The sequence below is a fragment of the Cnephaeus nilssonii genome, assembly GCF_951640355.1.
Source record: "Cnephaeus nilssonii genome assembly, chromosome: 4".
In the NCBI taxonomy this organism is placed as follows: Eukaryota; Metazoa; Chordata; class Mammalia; order Chiroptera; family Vespertilionidae; genus Cnephaeus; species Cnephaeus nilssonii.
This window is the reverse complement of record NC_137075.1, coordinates 81,511,199-81,531,902: the sequence shown is the minus strand read 5'-3', so window position 1 is coordinate 81,531,902 and position 20,704 is coordinate 81,511,199. Positions and strand designations below refer to the sequence as shown.

The window sequence follows — 20,704 nt, the reverse complement described above, 5'->3', positions numbered from 1 at the left end:
TTTTTTCTTGTGATGAGAACTCTTACAATTTACTGTTTTGGAAACTTTCAAATATACAATACAGGATTATTAACTACTGTACATTACACCCCCCAGAATCTTCTATATATATAAAGGGCTAATATGCAAAGTGTCCCAGAGTTTGACCAGGAGACCGGGAGTTCTATCATTCGCTATGACTTGCGCTGACCACCAGGAGGTGGCGCAGAAGGAAGGAAGGCCCCGGCCAACAGCTGGCAGCCAGCAGCTAGGGAAGGGAGGCCCCGGCTGGCAGCTGGAAGGCCCCGATCAGCCCTGATCGCTGGCCAGGCCTAGGAACCCTACCAGTGCACAAATTTCTTGCACCGGGCCTCTAGTTTATTTATAAGTGAAGTTCTTACCTTTTAAACACCTTTACCCATTTCACCCACTCCTCAATCCTGCCTTTGGCAACCATCAATCTGTTCTCTGTGTCATGGGTCTGGTTATTTTTAGATTCCACATATAAAATCATACAGTATTTGTTTTTTTCTCGGACTGATTTCACTTAGTAAATGCACTCAAGGTCCATCCTTAGTGTTACAAGTGGCAGGATTTCCTTTGTGTGTGTGTGTGTGTGTCTGAATATTTCATTGCACATATATATGTTCTTCCCCTGGTTAGGGAACTTTTAGCCATCATTTCTTCAAAAACTATGTATATATTTTTTTCTTTATTCATTCATCTATTGATAGAATCCTAGGTTCTCCCTATGTGTTTGCTATTATAAACGATGATCCAATGAACATGGGGGTGCAGGTATCTTTTTGAGACAGTGACTATCATTTCCTTTGGATAAATAACCAGAAGTAGAATAGCTGGATCAGATGGTACTTCGATTTTTAATTTCTGATGAACCTCCATACTCTTTTCATAGTACATGAATCAATTTACATTCTCACCAACAGTGTACAAGAGTTCCCTTTTCTCCACATCCTCTCACCTCCTGTATTTTGATCATGGACATTCTAACAAGTGTGAGGTGATAACTCATTGTCCTTTGGGTTTGTATGTCCCTGATGATTAGTGATATCTACTGATCACTTTTCATGTACCTGTTGGCCATCTGGATGTCTTCTTTGCAAAAAATATGTATTCATATCCTCTGTCCATGTTTAAATTAGGTTGTTTGCTTTTTCTATTGAGTTATATGACTTCTATATATAATTTGGATATTAACCTCTTATCAGATATATTATTTGCAAATATTTTCTCATATTTTAAGTTGCCTTTTCATTTGGTTGACAGTTTCCTTTGCTGTACAGAAACTTTTAGTTTTATGTTGTCCCACTTGCTGATTTTTGCTTTTGTTGCCTTTGTTTTTTAAGTTAATTTCAGAAAAGCACTGCCAAGAATAATGTTCAGGAGCCTACTCCCTACTCTTTCTTCTAAGAGTTTTATGGCTTCAGGTATTACATTCAAGTCTTTAATCCATCTTCAGCTTCAGGTATTATATTAAAGTCTTTAATCCATATTGAGTTGACTTTTGTGTATGGTGTAAGATAGGGGTCATATTTCGTTTGCATGTGGCTATACAGTCTTTCCAACACCATTTATTGAAGAGACTATCCTTTTCCCCATGGTATATTCTTGGTTCCTTTGTTGTAAATTAATAGACCATACATATGTGGATTTATTTATGAATTCTCTATTTTGTTCACTTCTCTGTGTGTCTGGTTTTATGCCAATACCATACTGTCTTGATTACTATTTGTAATATACCTTGAAATCAGGAAGTGATTTTTCTTTTTTCTAAAGATGCTTTGCTATTAGGGTCTTTTATGGTTCCATTAGGATTATCCTATTTTCATGAAAAAATGCCATTGAAATTCTGATAAGGATTGCAATGAATGTGCAGATTTTAACAATATTAATTCTTCTGATCCATGAGCATGAAATATCTATTTTAGACTTCAATTTCTTTCATCAATGTCTTATAATTTTCAGTGTATAGATTTTTCACTTCCTTGGTTAAATTTATTCCTAGGTAGTCTATTCTTTTTGATGCAATTATATATGGGATTGCTTTTTTTTAAATTTCTCTTTCTGGTAGTTCATTATTACTGTATAGAAATGCAAATAATTTTTATATATTGACTAGAAGACCAATGCACGAAATTTGTACATGAGTAGGCCTTCCTTCCCCCAGCTGCCAGCACCGGCTTCCCTCTGGCACCTGGGACCCGGGCTTCCCTCCGGCCGCCGGCAGACACCCAGGACCTGGGCTTCCCTTGCAGTCCCAGCTTTGTCCAGAAGGTCATCTGGTCTAATTAGCATATTACTCTTTTATTATTATAGATTTTGTATCCTGAAAGTTTACTGACTGAATTTATTTGTTCTATTTTTTTTTTTTTTTGGTGAAGTCTTTATGGTTTACTATATATAATATGTCATCTGCAAATAGAGGCAGTTTTACTTCTTCCTTCTATTTTAGGTGGCATTTTTTTCCCTTTTACTTGTGTAATTGCTCTAAGACTTCCAGTACTATCTTGAATAAAAGTGGCAAGAGTAGTTGTCCTTGCCTTGTTCCTGATCTTAGGGGAAAAGTTTTCAGTTTTTCACCACTAAGTATGTTATTAGCTGTAGATATGTCATAATGATTTTTCTTATGTTGAGATACATTCCCTCTATATTCACTTTGTTGAGTTTCCATTATGAATGAATGTTAACTTCTGTCAAATGCATTTTCTGCATCTATTGAGATGATCATATGATATTTGTTGTTTTGTTAAAATGGTCTATCAGATGGATGAATTTGTGGCTGTTAATTCATCCTTGCATCCCTGGAATAACCAGTTCATCATAATGTATTATTCTTTTAATGCAATGTTGTAGTCAGTTGGCTAATATTTTGTTGAGAATTTTTGCATCTATGTTCATCAGGCCTATTAGCTTATAATTTTGTTTTCTTGTAGTGTCTTTGCTTGGTTTTGGTATCAGGAATTCTAAATTGAACTATATATTTACCTTTACTAGTGAAATTTATACCTTCATATAGTTTTCCTGTTACTGATTAGTACCCTTTGTTTCAGCTTACAGAAGTCCCTCTAACATTTCTTATAAGGCCAGTCTAGTCACACTGAATTCTTTCAATTTTTTTTCTTGTCTTATATACTCTTCTTCTCTCCTTCAATTCTGAAGGACAATTTTGTTGGGTAGAGTATCTTGGTTTAAAAACTTTATTTTCTTTCAGCACTTTAAATATATCATGCCACTCCCTTCTGGCCTACAAAGGTGTTTTTTTTTGTTTTGTTTTAATCTTCACCTGAGGGTATGTTTTAATTAATTTTTTTAGAGCAAAAAGAAGGGTGAGAAGGAGAGGGAGAAGAAGAGGAAGAGGAAAACACTGATTGGTTGCATCCTGTAAGCACCCTAACCAGGAATCAAACCTGTAATCTAGGAATGTGCTCTGACTGGGACTCAAACCCACAACCTTTTTGGGGTACAGGATGATGCTCCAACCAACTGACACACCTGGCCAGGGTGATAAAGTTTTTGCTGAAAAATCTATAAATAAACTTATGGGAGTTTCCTTATATATAAATGCAAAAGAGTATACATACTTTAACAGCTGATTCTATTACATTTTTGAAAATGAAATGTATTTTAATAAACACTGTCTTTATAATGATGTAAAGGGTATATGCATTTTTTGGAACACCCTATAGTTGTTTTCTTGCTGCTATTAAGATTCCCTAACATTTGATAATTTAATTTCAATGTGTCCTTGTGTGGGTCTCTTTAGATTTTTCTTATTTGGAAATCTGTGGGCTTCCTGATCTGAATGTCTGTTTCCTTCCCCAGGTTAGGGACATTTTCAGCCATGGGTTCTTCAAATAAGTTTCCTGGCCCTTTTTCTTTCTTCTCTCCTTCTGGGATCCTTATAATGTGGATATTAATCCACTTGATGTTGTCATGTGAGTCCCTTAAGCTATCTTCACCATTTTTCTTTTTCCTTTTACTCCGCTGACGGATGAATTTCATTGCCTTGTCTTCAAGTTTGCTGATCCTCTCTTCTGCTTCATCTAGTGTGGTTGAACCTCCCTACTGTAATTTTTCAGTTCATTTATTGTATTCTTCAGCTCTGTGGTTTCTGTTTGACACTTTATTATATTTTCTCTTTGTTGATATTCTCACATTGTTCATACATTGTTCTCCTGACCTTGATGAGTGTCTTTATGACCATTATTCTGAATTCTTTATCAGGTAAATCACTATTTTCCATTTCATTAATGTCTTTTTTTGAGGTGTTTATATACTAAGCATACAAAATTGAATTAATACAATCCTCTGGGATTCTTGTAAGTTCATCCCATCCATGATAATATAGTTTCTTTTCTAAGTATCATGGCCATGAATTTACCTTTACTAACAATAATGTTATATCTATAGCTTAAAAAGCTTATCATGTGTTATGGAACTTAGAATCTATTTTCCAAGAATATAACTATTTTCCAAGAATGTTCCAGCATATTTTTCTCATATAAAGCAGACATTATTTTTATTGTTTTACATGGTACATTAAATAATTTTACTCATATATTTACCACTGTCTTTATTCCCTTTTTCTTCTTGAATCCTCAACTCTTCATTTGAGATAAAATTTCATCTGCAAGAAGGATATCCTTTAAATTCTTTAAGTGCGGTTGTTTGGGTGATAAAAATCACCAATTTCTATAAGTAGGAAAATGACATTTCTTCCCTCCTTCATTCCTGAATGACAACTTTACTGGATGTGTAATTCTTGGCTATCAATTATTTTCTTTCAGCACATTGAAAGCATTATTTCAGTATCTTGTTTCAATTATTGTTATTAAGAGGTTAACAATTAGTCAAATGGCTGTTTAATTTTAGGTGTTTTGTGTTTTTGCTCTCTCCAATTTTTGAAAGATTTATATTCATAAAACTGAAATTTCCATTTGACAAAATACTATAAATAAATATAAAAGTGTACAAAAAACTAATTAGAAAAATATGACTTAAAATGTTAATATGTAAAAGACTCATAAAATCAATAAAAAAGCAGACTAGCCTAAAATTGATAAATGAAGTGAATATGCAACTTACAAATGAGGAAATACAAAGTAAATAATCATATATAAGTGTTTAATATTGCTATTAAGCAAATAAATCTATAGACAAATAATGATATGCCATTTATTGTTTATTACAGAGAAAAAAAATCAAAATTATAATTCCAAGATATAGAGAGTTGTGCATCTTCTACAACTATATTAAAGTATAACTTACATATCATACATTTCATTTTCTGGCAATTTTAAGATCTCTTTTCCATGGTATTTTATAGTGTTACTATGATGTGCCAGATATAGATTTCTTTATATTCATCCAGCTACTGATTTGTTTGGGTCCTGAATTGAAGATTGAAGTCTTTCAAGATTTTGAAATTGTTTTTGGTATTATTTGTCAAACATTTCCTTTCCTTCATTCTCTATTATCTCTTTCTGAACTCCAGTTATATTTTATACTAGAGGCCTGGTGCACAGATTTGTGCACATTGAAAGGAAATTAATTAGAAGAAATATTTTAATATCGCTATTCGCCCTTTCTCTATAATAGAAGTGTCAACCAAATTCACAATTGAGAATGACAGATGGAAACACATGCGTGCAATTGGTGCCAGCGAGAGCTTTATATAAATAGATAAACTTGCTTAATTAGACCTGCTTTTGGATTTAGCTAAATTTTTTCCAGCCCAGTGAAGCACCCCAACTTCTCTTTCAGGTAATTGTCAACAACACAGCAGTAAATATCAACCTGAAGCAGATTATTATTGTAGAACATGCAGGGAGAACAAAGAGTGAAATATTTAACTATGGCAGTGTTTGACTATATTCTGCACAGTGAGAAAACCTGAAGTCATTTTCAAGGTCCACCATTTCTTACTTCTTTTCAGTTGGGTCAAGTTTCTAAACTTTCTAAATCTTCATTTTCCAGCTAATGAAAAGAAAATGGGATTCTACTGAGTCTCCTATCTACCTACTCCAGGACTTCTGTGAGGATCAAATGAGATGAGACACGGGAAAACACTTCACAGACATTTGGTTAAACTGTGAAATGTTTGCACTTGGCTATAAAGCAAGTTGGGTTCCTGGGCTAAAGAAACTACAAGGAGGCTAGTCACCAAGGAGAGGAAGCTGGGTGGTGCTACGTGACATCATTACCTGGCACCCACAGCCACCATTTCCAGGCTGGGCTGGGCTGCATTTTGCACCATGGGGTCTTGGCAGTGTTGGCTGCGATTTGATGGGCTGTTGCTCTGGGGTGGTGGAGGGGCCTGTGTCCCACTTGGGGGAAGCCAAGTGTTGGTATGTCGGAGCCAGGTCCGTGGTGCCGTTTATTTTTAAATGGCCAGTGTGCATCATGGCAGCTCCTGCATTGAGCATCTGCCCACTGGTGGTCATTGCGCATCATAGCTACCGGTCGGACGGTCAGATGGACACTCAGTCTTTTATATATATAGATATTCTCACTGTATTCTCAATGCTTCTTAATTTTTATGTCTCTGTCAATCTGAACTGCATTCTGGATAATTTCTTCAAATATTTTCTTCTAGTTCCCTAATTCTCTAATTATATATAATCTGCAGTCTAATCTATCTATTTAGTTTAATATTTTTCATTATTATATTTTAGCTACCTAAATATATGTTTCATTCTTTTAAAACTACTTGCTACTTAAATATAATTTTCCAGCTTCTTTTTTAGTTCTCTTAGATATATTACATTATTTCTTTTTATTCTGTCTGATACCAGGAATTTAAGTCTTTCAGGTCTTTCATTCCTTAATGTGCCTTGATACTTGTGTGGGTGACCTGCTAATTTCTGTAGAACTTTATCTGTGACAAGTCTTTGAGGTTTAGGTTGAAGTATAATTCCTGAAGAGAGGATTTATGTCAGTCCAATGGTTGGGACACTTCTAACACAGAGACACTTTAAATTAAATTTTCCTTTACTTGATGGTTTTCATATTACACAAGTAGTCCAAACCTATGCCATTATGTGGTTATGGTATTGAGGAGATAACAGCTGGACTCAACCCTTTCCAAAGTCAAGGAGATAATTAAAGAGATAATTCTGGTTCAAAATTGCTTACTTAAAAAAATGCACGGAACTGATCCTGTGCTCTAGATGCTTTGGAACTAAAGCTGCACTAGAGTTGCTATGCAAGGCTCTGAAGATACCATGAGGAACTTGAGCCATGTTACTCAGATTGTTTATTTTTTGTAACAGCAGAAGCACATATACACACTCAGTGCCCCCAGGCTCATCCCTCAGAATAACATGGAAGTCCTTGGGTCGTAGGAGGAACCCTTTGGAGGGAAATGGCTGCCTGGTTCCCACTGCCTCAGCTGGTTGGGATGAAAGGGCCACTGCAGGGACTAGTTACATGTCATCCCTGGGCCTGGGAAACCCTAAAGACGGGAATGGATGCAAGCTCAGGATTTTAATCATTAGTGGTCATGGTTAAGCCTGCTACTAGCTTCCTCTACAAGAATATATACAACCAGGGTATCCTCCCCGAAAAGTCCAAAGTCCTCAGGATCCCCACAAAAACATGGCCTGGCAGAAAAGTCCTTAGAGTCTGCTGAGTGATGCAAGCCAGGTACAGAATGGACCACACTGCTCTCAGCACCACTCTAAAAGGCATCCATTGGCAAGGACTGCCCAAAGGGGCACTGCCACCAGCCTGGCTCACACCCAAGCCTGGGTTAGGAATGGTCATGCTCAACCACCTTTAGACCATCTGGACTTTTGATTCCTCAGCTATTCCCTGAAGCTTTTCCATGATGCTCCCTGAGGGGGGTTCAGGTGCTGGGTGTGGGGGCTCTCCTGGGTCTTTGGACAGCACATAGTAGACAATCTCTTGGGCTTTGGTCTGATTCACCATTTGGATGTCAGGACTGGAGGTGTCATGAGAGGCTGAGAGGGCTATCCCCTCACCACCTCTGCTCTCCTCTTCCACCTCTTCCTGGGGTCCTGACTCCCCTGATACTGATTCTAGAATGATGCTCTGCAGGCTGCTCTCATTCAGTGATGCTCTCAGGTCCAATCCCTCTTGTGGTTGCCACAGCAGTTGTTGTGTCAGCTCTACACTTTCATAGCGAACTAACTACAGCCACATGTAGCCATCTTCATGTTCCTTGTTCAAGTGCCCTGAGGGCCACTTGAACTGGTGCTTCTTGTGAAGATGCATGGCGAGGCTGTTGCTCCTTGTGCAGCATTTGTTACACACGTGACATTTGTACTTTGGCTCTGAGTAACCTTTATGCACTTTTCGGTAATGGGACTTGACAGAGCAGAGGGCTCGGGCACTGAAGTTGCAGTTCTCAAAATCATACCTGTATGCTGGGTCCTTGTTATGGGTATCCAGGTGCTTCTAGAAGTCAAAAGGCCAGTCCTCACTGTGGTGAAAGTGCATGTGGTTGCAGAGGGAGGATGGCAGCAGGCAGGTCATATCACTTAGAGGACACTTATACTGATTCACATGGTTATGCATGTGGTCCCACAAATAGCCTGTCAGTCACAAATGTCATGGAACAGTGAGAGCACTGGAAGCATTGCTGATCCCCAATGAGGTCTGGCAGTGGATGTGATCTAAGAACTTGGTATTGTTGACAGACATGCCCCTGCACGTGGGGCAGGCCACCACCTTTTCCTGGGTATGGCTACGGATGTGCTTATGAAGCTTACAGTGGTCCTTGAAGGTACAGGTACAGTCTTTCCAGCCACACAGCACCACATGGTTGTCTTTTCCAACTGCTTTGTATTCATAACACAGGCTATGCCCTTCCACATGCTAATAGAACCACTCAGGATTATTGAAGGAGCTCTCACAGTGATCCCACAGACATGGGTAGTGAGGGATGTTGGGTCGTGTTGTAGCTGTGGAAGTCCAAATGCAAGGGCTGAAGTTGATATGGCTCTGCAGGATGGCAGCGCCTACTGTTTCAGCGTGGTATGGTAGCAGTGGTAGTAGACATTGTAGATAAGGTCAGCAGAACTGTCCAGAGGACAAAGGCCACACTCCTGCCATATGCAGGAGTATTCTTCCTCCAGTAGATCCTCGTCCTCCTCTTCTTCCTCCCCCAAGCTGGGCAGGTACTTCTGCAGGTGCTGAGTGACATGTTCACAGAAGTCCTACATGGCCACAGAAAGGAGCAGGACCCCTATTCACACTGTAGGTCCAGGTTCTCCTTTTGGGAAACTTTCCCAGGGGGAGGCATGACCTTCACTAGCCCCTCAGCTCCCGTCTTTCCAGTTTTCCTTCTACCTTGACCATTTCTGGAAGGGCCCAGATTGTTTATTATATGACTTACGATGAATGGAATTCAGCTATCAAAAAACTCTTATAGGGATTATAGAACATAGAAAAATATATTAGGTTGGTGAGAGAAGGGAAAAGGTACCAGCTTTCCTGTGCTGCAGTAGTTATTCATCCCAAGTCTGTCTCACTTGTCTTTTGCAACCTGATGCACTTCCTGTGATGCTGAATGGAAGCTGTGTCTGATATATTGTAGAAATATACCAAGAAAATCTGTATGCCATGCATGCTGTATTTACTATCCTAAAGCATTTCTTTAAATTGTGGTGAAGTATACATACCATGAAATTTACCATTTTAACCAATTTTAAGTGTTCAGTTCATTGGCATTAAGTACATTCACCCTGCTGTATAACCATCACTATACATCTCCAGAACTTTGTCATCATTCTGTACTGAAACTGTCCAATAAACAATAACTCCATGTTCCACCCATCCCACCCTGGGTAATCACTGTTCTACTTTCTGTATCTATGTATTTGACTTCATATAAGTGGAATCATATAATATTTGTCCTTTTGTCTAGTTTACTTTACTTAGCACATCTCTAAGGTCATCCATGTTGCATAATGTATCAGAAATTCATTCATTTTTAAGGCTAACTTATATTCCATTGTATGTATATAACACATTTTGTTTATCCATTCATCCATTCATAAATGGACATATGAGTTGCACCCACCTTTTGGCTGTTGTGAATAACACTATAAACATTGGCATATAAGTATCTATTCCAGTCTCTGCTTTCACTTATTTTGGGCATATACCCAGAAGTGGAATTGCTGGGTAATATGGTAATTCTATGTTTAATTTTTTTGAGTAGTGACCATACTATTTTAAACAACAGCTGCACCATTTTACATTCCTACCAACAATGTACAAGGGTTCCAATTTCCCTACATCCTCACCAATGCTTGAATTTCTGTTTGTCTGTCTGTTTTCGATAACAGCCATCCTAATAGGTGTGAAGTGATATCTCATTGTAGTTTTGATTTGCATTTTTCTAATTATTACTGATATTGAGTATCTTTTCATGTGCTTATTGATCATTTGTATATCTTCTTTGGAGAAATACCTATTCAAGTCCTCTGCCCATTTTTAAATTGGGGTGTTTGTTTTGTTTTTGAGTTGGAGTTCCTTACATATTCTGGATATTAAACCCTTATCAGATATATGACTTGCAAATGTTTTTTTTTTTTTTTTTTTTACCATTCTGTGGTTGTTATTTTATTTTGTTGATAGTGTGTTTTGAGGCACAAAGTTTTTAATGTTGACTAAGTCCAACTTGTCTATATTTTATTTTATTACTTTTGATATTATATTCAAGAAAGCACTGCAAAATCTAATGTCATCAAGCTTTCCCCTGAAGTTTTCTTCCATAAGTTTTATAGTTTTAACTCTCACGTTTAGGTCTTTGATTCTTTTAAAGTTAATTAATATACTAGTGGCCTGGTGCATGAAATTCGTGCACAGAGGGGGGATTCCCTCAGCCCAGCCTGCACCCACTCCAATCGCACATCCCTCTCACAATGTGGGACCGCTGGCTCCTAACTGCTCACCTGCCTGCCTGCCTGATCGCCCCTAACTGCCTCTGCCTGCCTGATTGCCCCTAACGCCTCTGCCTGCCTGACTGATCGCCCCTAACTGCCTCTGCCTGACTGCCCGATTGCCCCTAACTGCCCTCCCCTGCCAGCTTGATCTCGCCCCCCAATGGCCCTCCCCTGCCGGCCTGATCTTGCCCCCAACTGCCCTCCCCTGCTGGCCTGATCTCACCCCCAATGGCCCTCCCCTGCCGGCCTGATCTCGCCCCCAATTGCCCTCCCCTGCCAGCCTGGTTGCCCCCAACTGCACTCCCCTGCCGGCCTGATATTGCCCCCAACTGCCCTCCCCTGCAGGTCTGATCTCGCCCTCAACTGCCCTCCTCTGCCAGACAATTTGGTTCTGATTGGTTGGTTTCTATGCCAGTCAGCATCAAAAGCTCCATCTCCTAGGCAGCCATTGGCTCCTCACAGTTGACCCAGATTTGGTTCTTTTTTTTGGGGGGTGGGGGAGAGTGGGCTGTTTATTAAGTGGTTATTACAGGGGTCAGACCACATAAATGGTGTCAGCCCTAGGAATGTGGCCTCTCAATGTTGATCACAAAGCCCCCAAGGCTGGTCCTGGTGAGCTCCAAGGTCAGAAATGAAACTGAAAGGCCTCTGTCACATGCTGCTTCCAGGCGTCCAGGCTGGGCAGCAGGGAGGAGATGCCCATGACATGCCAGGTCTCCCCTTCAGACACCACCAAGGTCTGGTAGGTCAGCAGCTGCATGCCTGCCTCTGCCAGGAGCCCAATCATGGTAGGCAGCATGGCAGGGTTGGAGGGCTGAGCCTGGAACAGGAGCAGGGGCAGACCCCTGTGGAGAGGCACTCTGGTCTGAAGGCAGTTCCGTTGAGTGCCTGCAGCACAGGTGTGGTGCCCTGGACAAAGCCCACAGTCTGGTAGGGGGCACCTGCCAGGGCCATGCTCAGGAGGCCTTCCCCACATCCTTACTCTCCTGGCACAGTGGGGTTATGGGAGGTGGTTACATTGAAGCCAGCCTCCTTCACCAGCAGCTTGGTGTTCACCAAGTTCACATTCGCATGATTAGAAGCATATTTGAGGAGGCCGACAATGACTGCGGAGCACAGGCAGTTCCCGGCATTCTTCAGGGATAAGCCCTGCGTTACCACCTGGATGGTCCCTTTGGGGGACCCTGTCCAGGCCCGCATCAGAGTCCCCAGAGCTTCTGCTAGACCGATCCAAGGTTTGGTGTGTGGAGAGAAGGCGCTGGAAAGGGCCTGGGCATTCATGACCCCCGCAAGGGCTCCTCCCTTCACCATGTCCACGAACTGGACAGAGATCTCCTCCCCACAGTGGCTCTGGGCCTCCTTGGTGCTGGGGCCCAGGTGGGGGCAGCTGATGATGTTCTCGTGGTCCACCAAGGCGCGGTCCCGAGGCAACTCCTCCGTGAACAAGTCCAGCGCTGCGCCCGTGCACTGCACGGCAGGGCCCGGAGCAGGGTGCCCTCGTCCACGATCCCTCCATGGGCGTAGTTCACCACGCGCACGCCCTTCTTGCACAAGGCAAAGGTGCTGTCCTTCAGCAGACCTGTCGTGGAGGGCAGGAGAGGGGTGTGCACAGTGATGAAGTCACAGAGGGGCCAGATCTCCTCCAGGGGCAGCTGCTGAATGCCAAAGGAGGCCAAGACCTCTGGTGAGATGATGGGGTCGTACCCTATAGTCTTCATCTCGAAGGACTGCATCCGGACAGCCACCTCTCTCCCAATCCTCCCCAGGCCAAGAATTCCCAGGGTCTTTCCATTCAACTCGGTTCCCATGAACTTCTTTCGGTCCCATTTGCCATCCTTCATCAAAGCTGTCACCTGGGGAATCTGCCTGGCCAGACACATGATCATCCCACAGGTGAGCTCTGCAGCACTAAGACTGTTCCCATTGGGAGTGTTCATGACCAGGATGCCTTTCCTCATGGCGGCCTCCAGATCCACATTTTCCATGCCAGTGCCGGCCCTGCCCATGACCTGGAGCTTCTCTGCTGTGTTGATAACATCCGTGGTCACCTTGGTGGCCGAGCAGACGATAAGGCCTTCGCAGTCCTACAGCTTGGCTATCAGCTCCTCTTTGCTCAGGTTCTGCTTCTCCACCACCTGCTTCTCCAGGATCTTCCAGCAGCAAGGGTCCAGGCTGTCACTGATGAGCACTTTCTATAGATTTGCAAAGGCCATTGCCGAAGCTGGCCTCGGGATCCACCGCTCTCCCTAGACAGAAACACCTCTAAGCCCCCAGATTTGGTTCTGATTAGTTAGTTTCTATGACAGTCAGCGTCAAAAGCTCCACCTCCTAGGCAGCCATTGGTTCCTCACACTTCACCCAGATTTGGTTCTGATTGGTTGGTTTCTATGCCAGTCAGCATCTCTAGGACTATCATGGGAGCCTGATCAGAAAGGCGGGGCTAATCAGCAGCCCAGGTGGAGTCCTGGAGAGAAATGTTGGCGGGGCTGCTGGCCAGACTGGGAGAGAAAGAGAGAGACAAGTGCTGGTCAAAAGCTGCCACAGAGGCAATGGATTAGTCCTTGCTTCTCTCTTCAGGCCTCTCTCTGGCCCTGATTTGCAGCCCCCTCAACAGTCAGTGCTAGGGCACAAGAGCCTGCAGCCTAAGCAGTCAGGCTGCGTGGCAACCCAGCACTGACTTCTGGTCTGGTCGAGCGTAGGTGGTAACAGTGTTATAGCCTGGGTCTTTATTATAGAGATGGTGTAGGGTATGGGTCCATCTTCATACTTTTCATGTGGATATTCAATTTTCCCACCACCATTTGCGGAAGATTATCTTTTCCACATTGAATTGTCTTGGTACCCTTCTCAAAAATAACTGGCCTCTCTATTCTTTCTTTTTTTAAAAATCCTCTTTTAAAAATATGTTTTTATTGACATTAGAAGAGAGGAAAAAAGAGGGAGAGAGAAAAGCATGAATGTGAGAGAAACATCGATTGGCTGCCTCCTGCATGCCCTTACTGGGGATCACGCCAACAACCCAGGCACATACCCTGACTGAGAATCAAACCAGTAACCTTTTGGTGCATGGGACACTGCTCAACTAACTGAGCCACACCAGCCAGGTCTGACCTCTCTATTCTATTCCATTGATCTCAAAAGTCTGTCTTAATGTCATCACCACAGTTTTAATTATTGTAGCTTTTTTAATAACTTTGATATTAGGAAGAGAGAGTCCTCCTACTTTATTGTTTTAGATATTTGGGGTCCCTTGAGATTTTATATAAATTTTAGAATAAAATTTTCTATTTCTGCAAAAGGATGTTGCTATATGTATTTTGATAGGACTGCATTACATCTGTAGATTACTTTGGGTAGTAATGGCATTTTAATAATTAAATTTTCCAATCCATAAACCTGGGATGGATTTCCATTTAAATGGGTCTTTAATTTCTTTCAGCAATGTTTGGTAGTTTTCAGTGTACAAGTCTTTCACCTCCTTGATCAAGATAATGACTAAGAATTTTATTCTTTTAAATGCTATTGTTAATGAAATTGTTTTTATAATTTCCTTTTGCATTGTTCATTGTTAATGTATACAAACACAACTGAATTTTGCATGTTGATTATGTATCTTAAACTTGGCTGAATATAATTATTAGTTCTAATAGGTTGTGTGTGTGTGTGTGTGTGTGTGTGTGTGTGTGTGTGTGTAATCTTTAGGTTTTTTTACATAGAAGATTAAGTCTAACAGGAATAAATTCACTTCTTCCTTCCCAATTTGTAATTCCATTAATTAACTAATTAATTAATTAATTTTTGCCTAATGCTTCGGCTACAACTTCCAATAGCATTTTTTTTAAGTGGCAAAAATTGGCAATCTGGTCTTGCTCCTATTTTAGAGAAAGAGCATTCAGTCTTTCACCATTGAGTATGATATCAGCTGTGCGTTTTTTAATATAAGGCCTTTATTATGTTAAGGTAGTTTGCTGCTATTTCAGATTAAGTGTCATTACCATGAATGCATGCTAAATTTTGTCAAATAATTTTTCTGTATCAACTGAGATACTCGGTGTTTTTAATCCTTTATTTTGTCACTGTGGTATATTGATTTTTTTTGTATGAAGAACTATTCTTGCATTCTAGATATAAATCCCACTTCATCATGGTGCATAATTCTTTCAATATGCTGCTGAATTTGGTTTGCTAGTATATTGTTGAATATTTTTGCATCAATTCAGTTGAATATTTTTGCATCAATGTTCATAAGGAATATTGGTCAGTTGTTTTCTTATAGATTTTTGTCTTTCCTTGGTATAGGGTAGCGCTGCTCTCATAGAATTAGTTACATATGTTTCCTTCTCTTCAATTTTTTTGAAGAGTTTGAGGATTGGTATCCTTTTTTTTTTTAATGTTTGGTAGACTTATTAGAGAAGCTGTTTGATACAGGCCTTTTATTTGTTGGTAGGTTTTTGATTACTGATTCAATCTTCTTACTAGTTACAGATCTATTTGGACTTTCTATTCTTTGTGATTCAATCTACTAGGCTTTGTGTTTGTAGGAATTTGTCCATTTCATCTAGATTATCCAATTTTGTTGATCTTTTTAAAGAAATAATATTTGGTTTAGTTAATTTTTCTGTATTGCTTTTTCCATTTGCTATTTTATTTATTTCTGCTTTAATCTTTACTAGGGGCCCGGTGCACGAAATTCGTGCACTGGGGAGGGGTCCCTCAGCCCAGCCTGCCCCCTGTCACATACAGGGAGCCATCAGGGGATGTCCTATGGACCTAAGCCGCAGTCTGGCTTCCCTTTGCTTGAGGCTACTGGGCTGATCAGAGGAAGGCGCCCACCCCATCACCCCTCTGCTGCAGCCACTGTCAGTCACCGCAGCCACCAAGGTATTTTCATCAACACAGACCCCAGTCCCTTCACCATGAAAAAAATGACAACTTTCTTTAAGCATTTTCAAGATGTGTCTTTCATAAAATATGGCGTTTCTTTATTTTTCTTTTTATCCTCACCTGAGGATATGTTTCCATTGATTTTTCCCCCTTTCCTCTGATCCCAAGCTCAGCCCCTTCCCAAGCCAAAAGCCTCCTCCCCAGGTTTAGGCTTGGGAAGGGGTTCCCCCCACCTCTGACCTCAGGCTCTGCCCCTTCTTAAGCCTAAAACCTCCACCCCAGGCTTTAGGCTTGGGAAGGGGTTCCCCCCAGCACCTCCCCAAGGCTAAAGCCTATGCCCCAGGCTTTATGCTTGGGAAGGAGTCCCTCCCCACCCCCCGCACCTCCGATAATAGGCTTGGCCCCTTCCCAAGCCTAAAGCCTCCGCCCCAGGTTTAGGCTTGGGAAGGGGTCGTCCCCCCCACCCCCCGCCCGGAACCTCCAATCGCAGGCTTGGCTCCTTCCCAAGCCTAAAGCCTCAGCCCCAGATTTAGGCTTGGGAAGGGGTTCCCCCCAGCACTTCCCCAAGCCTAAAGCCTCCGCCCCAGGCTTTATGTTTGGGAAGGGGTCGTCCCCCACACGCACCTCTGATAATAGGCTTGGCCCCTTCCTAAGCCTAAAGCCACCGCCCCAGGTTTAGGCTTGGGAAGAAGTCATCCTTCCTCCCAGCCATCCCCCCCCCCCCCCCCCGCACCTCTGATCACAGGCTTGGCCCCTTCCCAAGCCTAAAGCCTCCGCCCCGGGTTTAGGCTTGGGAAGGGGTTTCCCACCCACACCTCCAATCGCAGGCTCGGCCCCTTCCCAAGCCTAAAGCCTCTGCCCCAGGTTTAGGCTTGGGAAGTGGTTCCCGCCCCCTCCGCCCACCCTCCGCCCCTCCCATTGCAGGCTTGGCCCCTTCCCACGCCTAAAGCCTCTGCCCCAGGCTTTAGGCTTGGGAAGGGGACCCCCAGCCCTCCAATCGCAGGCTCGGCCTCTTCCCATGCTTAAAGCCTCCGCCCCACGCTTTAGGCTTAGGAAGGGGACCCCCACCCCTCCAATAGCAGGCTTGGCCCCTTCCCAAGCCTAAAACCTCTGCCTGATGGCGGCTGGGAGTGACCTGGGTGCCGAGGAGGTTCCCCGGACCCAGGTATGTATGCAAATTAACCGCCATCTTGGTTGGGTTAATTTGCATACTTGCCTTGATTGGCTGGTGAGCGTGGCTTGGGCGTAACGAAGGTGTGGTCAATTTGCATATTATTCCTTTATTAGGTAGGATTCTTTTCTTTTATCTTCTAGTTTTGGGTTTTGTTCATTTTTTTTTCTCTAGTTCCTTAAGCTATAATGTTAGGTGGTTGTTTTGAGACTTTTCTTCTTAAATGTAAGCATTTATAGCTATAATTTTCCTTATCACTTAAGCTTGGTTAGGAATCATGGAGCCAGGAAACAGTGCAACTTTTTTTTAATGTGCTGAAAAAAAAGAGCTGTCAATTCAGAATTCTACATCTAATGACAATATCCTTCAGGAATGAAGGTAAGATAAAGGCATTTTCAGATGAAAGAAAGCTATTAGAAGGTGTTTCCAACAGACTTGTTTACGAACTAGCACACCCAACCAATAAAAACAACAATGATTAATACTTAAATAAGACATAAATCAGTTGTTTTTTTTAAGTACTTTACATGGACTCACTCACTTAATTCAAGAAGACTGGTACTATTAACATCCTCATTATACAGATAAGAAAACAAAACAGATGTTAAGTAGCTAGTAAGTAGTAGACCCCGAATAGAACCCAAGCCAGCCATCTGCCTTCAGAGATGATGCTCTTAACTAATACTTGATACTATCTTACAACTTTCTTGTACAGAAAAGCTATAGTATATTAAGTAATCAAACAGAGAAAAACGATTTGGAACAGATGTGGTGATTTTGAAAGGTATTTTTAATTCTGCTCTCTAGAAATAAAAACAGAAATGCAAGGCACCAACTTGATAGATTATCTTGAAAAAACTTCTATTAGAATTAGGATGTATTGATTTATTAATAAAAGCAACCTCAACAACAAACATTTTTTGAGTACTTACTATGTGTTAAAAGTTGTTTTACAGGGTGATGATGTAAAAATTAATAAGACAAAGCTCCTGTTCTTGAGCGTTTTATACAAATTAGGTAATACAGACAAGAAAGTAAATAATTACAATATAGTATGTATTATAATAGAAGTATGTGCAAAGTCCAAAGCACATACAAGGTAAAAATGCTATCGAAAGGAAGCATACATCTTATCATGGCTGTTTTAAAAATAGGAATTAAAAAAAGGCTTTAAAAAGCACCAAAAAGTGAACATTCATGGAAATAGTCCACAATTTCCTTTTCCACTCATGTAGACTATTAACTGTTTCAAATCTGTGAAAACTCTCAGTTAACTCGGCAATGAACAGAAAGAAAAGTCAGAAGAATCTGTTATCCTGATGTGTATAATTTTTCATTTTCAAAGCCTTCAGCATAAAGATGATGGCCTTATACAGGGTACTTAGAATCAGCTTCTGTTGATTAATTTTCCACTTACTCAGCAGTCCAGTGCTCAGTAATTATGTGTATTCAAAAGGTGGAAAAGGAATTAATCCAGAAAAATCTTTCAATAAGACAAAAAGTAATATTTCTATACTGGATCAAGAAATCTATAGTCAATTTTAAGGATTATCTTAACAGTTGTGAAGAACAAGTTCTCCAGGTTAACTGTGGGATCATTAAGGACAAGGCAATATATATTTTTTTCTATTCTTAGTATCCCTAATGGTTAATATAGGGCCTGTCAAATACAGTATTACTATGCTTGCCAAATTAGACTCCTATATAATAAAAGGCTAATATGCAAATTGACCAAACAGCAGAACGATTGGTCGCTATGACATGCACCAGGAGGCTGATGCTCAATGCAGGAGCTTCCCCCTGGTGGCCAGTGTGCTCCTACAGGGGGAGTGTGGCTCAGCCAGAAGCCCTGAGCTGGGCTCACGGCTGGTGAGCGCAGCAAAGGTGGCGGGAGTCTCTCTCACCTCTGAGGCAGTTGGACATCCCCAGAGGGCTCCTGGACTGCTAGAGGGCACAAGTTGGGCGAAGGGACCTCCCCCCACCCAGGTGCATGAATTTCATGCACCGGGACTCTAGCTTTTATCATAAAAGAACTAGAGGCCCAGTGCACAAAATTCGTGCACGGGGGGGCGGGGGGGGGGGGGGGGCTCAGCGCAGCCTACACCTTCTCCAATCCAGGACGCCTTGGGGGATATCCCGATATCCTGGGGATCGGGCCTAAACTGGCAGTCAGACATCCCTCTCACAATCCTGGACTTCTGGATCCTAATCGCTCACCTGCCTGCCTGCTGGCCTGATCGCCCCTAACTGCCCCCCCCCCCCAGCCAGCCTTGTCGCCCCTAACTGCCCCCGCTGCTGGCCTGGTCACCCCCAACTGCCCCCCCCTGTTGGCCTGGTCACCCCCAACTGCCCCCACTGTCAGCCAGGCCCCCACCGGCCTGGTCACCCCATTCAGCCTGCTGTTCAGTTGTTTGGTCGTCCCTTACTAACCTCCTGCTGGCCTGGTCATAGGCAGCCATCTTGTGAGGGCACGAGGGTTAATTTGCATATTACCTCTTTATTATAAGGATTAACAAGAGATGAAGTTTAATTCTTTAACTATATTCCTTGTATGCCAGGAGTTATTTTATGTTCAAAGATAACTACACTTAATTCCATAGAGAAAAGAGATCAAATGTGACTCTTGACCTCATATCTATAGTAATATAAGTAAAGGCTAAAAAAATCTCCAACAGAATAAAAGAGTTAATATAAGTTCTTTAAAGATCAGCATGGTCTTTTAAGTTTAAAATCTCTATCATTCTACTTTAATTCTGTTTTTGCTCTTACTAAGATAAAATATTACCATATAGTACTTGTGATAGCAAAGGGAATACAGTATCTAATGACCCATTCACATTTCCTTTTACTTATTTTTCAAGTGGCTTCTCTTCATGGGATATAAACTTAATCCAAGTAAAAGAAAGGGCATTAGAACTCATATTTTAAGCATTAAAAGCATATATTTATTTATATATTCATACTGCACATATGATCAATAAATGGCTATAAATAATGATTGTGAAATGCTTATATTATAAAGTTGCTGTGTATTTTTAGGTTGCTCTGAGATCAATTGTCTATTTAATCAAATAATTAAATCAACAGATTCTCACTAATTTACACTTCTGTCTTTAACTTAAATGATATGTTATATGTTGTCCTCATTTAAGGAGATTTTAATCTAAGAGTTGCTAAAATAATAACAAATAAATAACTAAACCATTAGATTGAGATGGATGTCAACATCTATGTCAACAAAACCATAGTTTTAAATACACTAATTTAATGTAATAATAATGTACTATTAATTGAGCTTTTTTTCATGAACAGATATCGATAGATCTAATTACAAGTTGGAATAGAAGTTACTAACTTGTGAGAACAACTTAATTTTAGAAATTCTACTGCTTAGTTTTATCAAATTAGTATTTGATGACAATTAATGAATATTAATTAATGATTGCAGATAATCAAAAAAGAAGAATTTTACATCTTAATAAACTGGGCTCTTCTCTGTGTTAGGATTGACAACTTTTAGCAGTAACATAATTTTTTTTTAAAACTTTAAATATAATATGCCAAAAGAAAAAACTTGAAAGAAACTAATGTCCGACATTTGACTGGACTGGATACTAAGACTTTTAATTCTAGGGGAAAAAATAGGGCAAACTTAAGTGTTATAACTCAAGTTTCTTGGGTTTATCAGTCCATTGTATTGATAAATAGTATGGAATTAATTTTATTTGCAACATTT

General features: G+C 41.0%; 1 protein-coding gene and 2 pseudogenes across 4 annotated transcripts in view; all 3 read right to left on the bottom strand.

The window, feature by feature from the left end:
- GPHN (gephyrin) overlaps positions 1-20,704 on the bottom strand; it is a 422,394-nt gene that overhangs the window by 187,010 nt on the left and 214,680 nt on the right. The window lies entirely within an intron of this gene.
- On the bottom strand, positions 7,757-9,265 carry LOC307098730 (histone H4 transcription factor-like; annotated as a pseudogene). The gene has a single exon. The product of its transcript is annotated as a histone H4 transcription factor-like (transcript).
- On the bottom strand, positions 11,342-13,126 carry LOC307098492 (D-3-phosphoglycerate dehydrogenase-like; annotated as a pseudogene). The gene has a single exon. The product of its transcript is annotated as a D-3-phosphoglycerate dehydrogenase-like (transcript).